This window comes from Nannospalax galili, unplaced genomic scaffold, assembly GCF_000622305.1.
Source record: "Nannospalax galili isolate Female #2095 unplaced genomic scaffold, S.galili_v1.0 scaffold721, whole genome shotgun sequence".
NCBI classification, from domain to species: domain Eukaryota; kingdom Metazoa; phylum Chordata; class Mammalia; order Rodentia; family Spalacidae; genus Nannospalax; species Nannospalax galili.
Genome location: NW_008344843.1, coordinates 326,800 through 334,608, shown reverse-complemented (window position 1 = coordinate 334,608; position 7,809 = coordinate 326,800). Strand labels below are relative to the sequence as shown.

General features: G+C 46.8%; 1 long non-coding RNA gene across 1 annotated transcript; it reads left to right on the top strand.

The window, feature by feature from the left end:
• The first annotated feature begins 5,226 nt into the window (after window positions 1-5,226).
• On the top strand, window positions 5,227-7,438 carry LOC115071707. The gene is made up of 3 exons (XR_003850794.1): window positions 5,227-5,356; window positions 5,877-5,949; window positions 7,239-7,438. It is a non-coding gene; the product is annotated as an uncharacterized LOC115071707 (long non-coding RNA).
• Window positions 7,439-7,809: the final 371 nt, after the last annotated feature.

The window sequence follows — 7,809 nt, the reverse complement described above, 5'->3', positions numbered from 1 at the left end:
TGAGTCAGGAAGGTGTGCCATCCATGTGGGTATGCACCATCCAATTACCTGGGGACCAGGAGGGAAGAAAGGGGCAGAGAAAGTTCTCTAACACCATCTGTCTGTCTGTCTGTCTGTCTGTCTGTCTCCCACCTACAGATGAGAACAAAAGACACTGGTCAGGCAGTTTAGGAACAGGGACCCTGAAAGCAAACAGTTATGATTCCTGTCTTAGGCCAGAAATACCAGAAATTTTTTAAAAATTATGTGTAACTAGACATGCCAGCACATGCCTTTAGGCCCAAGACTTGGGAGGCAGAAGAAGAGGCAGATGGAGCTTTGTGAGTTTTAAGGTCAGCCTGGTCTATGTAGTGAGTTCCAGGTCACAGAGCTACAGAGTGAGACCCTGTCTCAAAAAAAAAAAAAGACTATGTGCTTGTGCACACACGTGAGCGCAGTGCCCAGAGAGACCAGAAGAGGGCATCTAATCACCTGGAGCTGGAGTTGAATGATTGAACCACCAAGATAGGTGCTGGGAATGGAACTCAAGTCCTCTGCAAGGGCAGTAGGCACTCTTAACCACTGAGTCATCTCTCCAGCCCCTACCAGAATTGGGAGGAGGGGTCTTTATATATATATATCTTTTTATGTGTATGAGTGTATTGCCTGCATAGGTACACCATGGCATGCAATGCCCTTGGAGGTCAGAAGAGGACATCAGATCCCTTGGAACTGGAGTTAGGACAGTTGTTAGCTGCCATGTGGGTGCTGGGAACTGAACCTGGGTCTCTTCAAGAGCAGCCAGTGCTCTTAACCACTGAGCATCTCTCCAGCCCTAATTAAGCTCTAAAACTCTCCCTCCTGTTGTTTATGAAACTCATTCTTAGAGTTCCCAAGACAAAGGACCCAGAATCCAATAGCCAGGGTGGCTTTGGAGGCCATTGGTTATCTGGGACCTCAGCCCCCCAAGTTATTGCTCACCTGATGCAGGAAAGTCTGTCACTCCCAAGGACTCCCTAGTTTTCCCCTGTGTCACTAACAAACTTCTTTCTTTCTTTTTGACAGTATCTCCCCATAGCCCCAGCTCTCCTGGAACTCGCCATGTAGACCAGGCTGGCCTTGAACTCACAGAGATCTGCCTGCCTCTGCCTCCTGAGTGCTAAGGACTAAAAAAATGTACCACTATGCCTGGCTATCTATCACCTATGCATCCATCCATCCATCCATCCATCCATCTTTCCTATCTATCCATCTATTTTTCTATTTTGTGTCTGCCCATCTATCTCCTATTGGTTTTGTCTGTGAAGAGCTGCATACCTACTACATTCCTCTATTTTGTGTCTGCCCATCTATCTCCTATTGGTTTTGTCTGTGAAGAGCTCTAATGCATACCTACTACATTTTGTTGGTTTATGGATAAACTGGGGGAAGTAGAGCGAAGATGTCGCTGTCACAGGTCATGCTCGTCACTGTATGGATTTTTTTTTAAAAAGTTACAGGCCAGGCGTGGTGGCACATGCCTTTAATCCTGTCACTCAGGAGGCAGAGGCAGGCAGATCTCTATGAGTTCAAGGCCAGCCTGGTCTACATAGTGAGTTCCAGGCCAGCTGAGGCTACAGGAAGACCCTGTCTCAAAAAGATCAAAAACAAAAGTTACTAAGTCTAATTTGGCACATCTTAATTATGTAGACCAGGCTGGCCTCAAATTCACAGAGATCCACCTGCCTCTGCCTCCTAAATGCTGAGATTAAAGGCATGTGCTACCGTACTGGCTCTCTTAATTTTTAAAGATTTATTTTTAGGGCTGGAGAGATGGCTCAGTGGTTAAGAACACTGACTGTTCCTGCAGAAGACTTGGGTTTGAATCCCAGCACCTACATGGCAGCTAACAACTGCTCTTAACTCCAGTTCCAGGGGATCCGACAGCTTCTTCTGTCCTCTCTGGGCGTTGCACGACACGGGTGCACTTACCTATATGCAGAGGTAATACATGCAAACACATAAAATAATAAATAAAATATTTTTAAAAGATTTATTTTTATTATGTGTGTGCCTGTGGCGGGGGTGGGGGGTACATGAGTGCAGATGACCTTGGAGGCCAGAAGAAGGCGCAGTGTCCCCGGGGGCTGGAATTATAGGCAGTTGTGAGACACCTGACATGGGTGCACTCCCTCTCACCCACTGAGCCGTCTTTCCGACTTTAAATCCTTACTGGAAGCTGTTGAGTTGTGAATGTTTGGTCTTCTGCTCAGAGGTTTATCTGCCACTATAACAAAGTAAAGATAAAAGGGTAAAAACAAGGACAGCTATAGAAAACAAATTTTGCAAACACGCTTTCCACCAGCTTTTTGGTTTATAAATTAAGAGAAATTCTACTATGGATTCCAGGTCACTGGCCCTATTTTACTCTCAGCTATTCTGGATTGTTCTAGTGATGGTGGTGAGTTTTTCTCATCTATACAGACACTGCCGACTAGTGGCAAGGTTCAGCAGCCACTAAACCCAACTCTGGAAATAAATAGGAATTGGGGACAGGAGTTGGGGAGGCATCTCAGTTGGTAGAGTGCTTAGACTTGATTCCTAGCTCCATAAACCATCAGGCACACCTGTAATTGGGAGGCAGAGGTGGGAAGATCAATCAGAAGTTTAAGGTCATCCTTGGCAGGAGACCTTGTCTCAAAAAGAAAAGAAAAAAAAATAGACAATGGTGGTTTATCAAATAACCAGTTCATCAAATCTGTAGGTACCTTGGTGCGCAAACCCCATGACAATAGCCAATTACTGACTGTATTTTTTTTTTTCTTGACATAGTTTCATGTAGCCCAGGCTGGCCTAGTACTTACACTGTACCTTAGGCTGGTTTAGAATTCCTGCTCTTCCTGTCTCTGCTTCCAGAGTGCTGGGATTAAAGGTGTATACCACTATGCCTGGCCGAAAATAACAACAATCTTTTTTTTGTTTGTTTTTTTGGGCACAGGGTCTCCCTGTAGCCCCAACTGGCCTAAAACTGACTATGTAGACCAGGCTGGCCTTGAACTCACAGAGATCTGCCTGCCTCTGCTTTCTGAGTGCTGGGATTAAAGGCATGTACCACCACGCCTGGCCTACAGTCTTTTTTTTTTTTAAAAAAAAACATGTTTGAGTATTTTCCTGCATGTATGTAAGTGCACCAGTGAGTACAGTGCCCACAGAGACCAGAGAAGGGCATCAGACCCCTGGAACTGGAGTTACAGATGGTTGTTAGCTGCCACGTGGGTGCTGGGAACTGAACTCAGGTCCTCTGTGAGAACAGCCACTCTTAAAATCAATGATGAGATGTGATTCTCATTTTCAGAGAGTGACAGCCCAGGTCACTCCTAGTTATTAGATGCAGATCATGGACACATCCAATAGCACAGAAGCTCTACTGGTGAACCCTCGTTAAGAGCTACAAATACTACCAATTATAACAGCCATCTTAAATTCGGAAGTGGAGAGTGCAGATGAGGACTGTATTCCTTAAGACACTGTTTCTCAGAAATCACTGGATGGTCAGGTATAGTGGCCCACAGCTTTCTTTAAACCCAGCACTTGGGAGGCAGAGGCAGGTGGATCTCTGTGAGTTCAAGGCCAGCCTGGTCTACATAGTGAGCTCCAGGACAGCTGGGGCTACAGGGAGACCCTGTCTCAAAAAACAAATCACTGGATCTGACCAAAACCTTATGTTTACAGTTTTCTCCAGTTTTCTGGAAGTGGAGGCAGGAGGATCACAAATTCAAGGCCAGCCTGGTCTACATAGTGAGTTCAAGACCAGCCTGTACTTCATTAGTCCATGTCTCAAAAAAAGCCCCAAACTAAACAGGGCCAGTAAGATGGCTCAGCAGGGACAGGCACTTGCCACCAAGCCTGGTAAGAACAGATTCCAGCAAGTTGCCCTCTGACCCCCACGTGTGTCATGGCACATGTGTACACACATGTACAAAATCAACTGTGAAAGGAAAGTTCCCAAAAGGAACTCCTGCACCTTGGACTGAACTTCTGCAAGGCTCACCAACCAATTAGCACTCCAGAGACTGGAGAGTTTGGAATGTTGCAGGTCCAGAGTCTAATTACCTTTTATCTCGGGCCAGCTTTACCTCCTAAACAGCCACTCCTTACCCACCTCTGTTTCCGATCTAACAGCCTGTGACTAACAGATAAAACCCTTTTAGAATGTATTAATTTAGCAGACCACCAGGTCTCACCAATCCAAAAGCTAAGAATGTCATCAGATAACATCTGAGACTTACAGTAAGAACCCTCCCGCTTTGCCGTGACCCACCTACTGAATGTATCCACCGATGTATTTGAAGTGTCTTGATTTATGACTTTTCTTTGTTCTGTTACTATAAAAACCCTGTAAAACTGCTTTCACACTGGAACATAGAATTTGGGGGTAACCTGAATCTGTGTTCCCGGGCCATGGTCACTCGTATTTGGCCCCAGAATAAACTATCTCTTATCCCCTTTGAGGTGAGAGTTATACTTTTGTGTCGACAAAATAAATGGTAGAGGTACTTGCTGCCAAGCCTGCCAACCTGAATTAGATTCCTAGAACCCACATGGTGGAGGGAGAGAACTGACTCCTCCACACATTGGGTTCCAAGCTTCCACACTGGGTGTCATGCATTAAATAAATAAATAAATAAATAAATAAATAAATAAATAAATGTAATAAAAACAAAACAAAAAAGCTAATAGGAATATGAAATCAATAATCATGAGTGTGGGGGCTGAGGAGATGGCTCAGTGGTTAAGAGCACTGGCTGCTCTTGCAGAGGACCCAGGTTCAGTTCCCAGCACCCACATGATGGCTAACTCCAGTCCCAGGGGATCCAATGTTCTCTTCCCACCTCCATGGTCACTACATGACATGGATGCACTTACATACATGCAGGCAATACACTCATACACAGAAAATAAAAATAATAAAATATTTAAAAAATAATCATGAGTGTGAGGAAGAGTTCCCCAACATTTTCAAGTCGTGACACACACAGAAAATAATATCTGTGCAGACACTGGCAGAAAATGTGAGACATGCTCAGCTGAACCCCCAGAGGCTAAAGAAACCAAGATTTTGTTTATACTCAACTGAAACCTGCTGGGGAAAAAATGCTGACAGGCCCTGAACCACTGCAAATGGCTTGGAGCATTCCGAGAATTCCAGCACTAAGTCCACAAAAATAGCTTCAGATTCTGATGTGTCAACAGACAGGAGGGAGGAGCCAGAGATCTGCCTCCGCTGGAATGCTTGCCTAGAACACAGGCCGCCCTGGGTTCCATCCCCGGGACTGGATAAAACCAGGCATGACAGTCACACCTATGATCCCAGCAGTTGACGTCTGGAGGCAGCAGGGTAAGTTCGAGGTTATCACGGACTACCTGTTAATTCTGAGGTCAGCCCCTGCTACTGAGACCCTGACATAAATAATAAGCCAAGTGTGGTGGCACAGGCCTTTAATCCCAGCACTCAGGAGGCTGAGGCAGGCTCTCTGAGATTGAGGCCAGCCTGGTCTACATAGTGCGTTCCAGACCAGCTGGGGCTACAGGGAGACCCTGTCTCAAAAAGACCCCCCAAAAAATTTAAATTTTTTTTTATTATTATTATTTTGATGTGTACATGTGTGTGCCCGAGTGTGTGTATGTGCACCACACGCCTGCAGTGCCCTCAGAGGTGAGCTGCCACGTGGTACTGGGAACTGAATCTTCGTCCTCTCCAAGTGCAGGAAGTACTCTTAACCGCTGGGCCAGCCTTCCAGTCCCCCTTGTTAACATCCTTCCAGTAGGGTGTGGAGACCCTGGGGAGTTTGCACATCAAATCACCACTGGTCAGGCTGACCTCCTCTGCCACCTTAACCACAGGGCATCTCTCACAGGCCTTTGTGTATACATGAAGGAAATGAAGATCTGGGACAGGAGTGTCTCTGTCCTGACACCCTCCCTCCCAGGGTAAGCTTGGTGGCAGAGCTGCTATTTGCTTTGGAAAGATCCTAAAAAACTTAAAAGGAAAAAGAAGCTTAGAAATAAGAGGAGCTGGTAAAGCCTGGTCTACATTGGAGTTCCAGATCAGCCAGGACCACATAGTGGGGCATGAAGGAAATGAAGATCTGGGACAGGAGTGTCTCTGTCCTGACACCCTCCCTCCCAGGGTAAGCTTGGTGGCAGAGCTGCTATTTGCTTTGGAAAGATCCTAAAAAACTTAAAAGGAAAAAGAAGCTTAGAAATAAGAGGAGCTGGTAAAGCCTGGTCTACATTGGAGTTCCAGATCAGCCAGGACCACATAGTGGGGGGGGGTGAGAGGATGCCCTCTTCTGCCTTCCTCAGACATTACACAACATGGTTTGCCCTTACATGCAAGCAATATATTTATATACCTAAGAGAGATAGAGAGGGAGAGGGAGAGAGAGAGGGGGAGGGAGAGGGGGGGGCTGGTGTGTATAGATATGCATTTAAAGTATTTTATTTATTATTTTTATTTTTTATGTGTCTGAACATATTGCCTGCATGCATGTAAGTGTACCCATGTTGTACAATGCTTGTGAAGGCCAGAAGAGGACACTGGACCCCCTGGAACTGGAGTTATGGACAGTTGTTGCTCATCAGAGCCCTGGTGCCCACTCAAGGGTCCATATATCAAACATGGTTGGTGTTAGATTTAGGGGAACAGAAAAGGAGTTTACAGTTAAGAAATAAGAACCAGGGCCAGACCTGCGACAGGCAAGGGTGTGTCCTTTATTAAGAGGACACAACAGAGCTGGGCGTGGTGGTGCACACCTTTAATCCCAGCACTCGGGAGGCAGAGGCAGGCAGATCTCTGTGAGTTCAAGGCCAGCGTGGTCTACATAGTGAGTTCCAGGACAGCTGGGGCTAGAGGGAGACCCTGTCTCAAAAAGACCAAAAAAAAAGGAAAAAAGAGGACACAACGGAGCACAGAAGGCTTCCCTCATGAAGAAGGCGTCTGCATCAAAGGGAGGGGCAGTTTCCACTTCATAGGAATTCTGCTGCTGGAGTTTACCGGATGCTGGGGTCTGGTGTCCTTGATTGAGGGTCTTCCTCCCAGGATTATTTTCTCAGGCAGGCGAGCATCTTAGGGTGCCAGAGAAGACAGGTGGGCTCCATAAACAGTCTCCTTCATTCTGGGAGTGACCAGTTGATAAGGCTTGAGCAAGGCCAGGCAGCCAATTTAGGGCCAGTTGACCACTTTAAGGGATTTATGGTTATATTGCTTTCCTAACTAGGCTCAAGGCTCTTCCCACATTCTATCAGTTGGCAAATGTGTAGGTGGCGGAATGGAAACAAGTCGGGCTCCGTGTTGGGGATGTTAGTCCCTGCTCCTCCTGACCAGAGGTGAAGAAACAACACAGCCTTCACATCATCCACCAACTGACACCTACAGGAATGTAACAAGCCGCCGCCCTTCCCAGGCAGGCTTGCTGGTTTCGCCTCCCCCCCCCCCCCCCGGGTTCCCCCCCCCCCCCCCCCCAGTGTGTTTTCTCAGCAGCCTCCTCCGTCCTGGTCCTGTCTGGACAGTGCATCCTTATGAACCTGGCAGAGTGGCTGATTGCCACCTCTCATGCCACCGTCCTCTCCAGGGCAATGGCGTCAACCCGTCTATGTGGAAACACTTCTTCAGGCCTCTGGCACCACGTGACCGTTTGGTTAACAAGTACTGGTAGAAGCCAGTTGGTAAGGTTTTTAGAGACAACTGCTTTTCTGATTACAGAGAGACAAGAAACAAGGACCAGACCTGTGGTGACTCTTAGCAGCTGCACCGGGCCCAGCCCACCTAGTCTTGAACGTGAGAAAAGT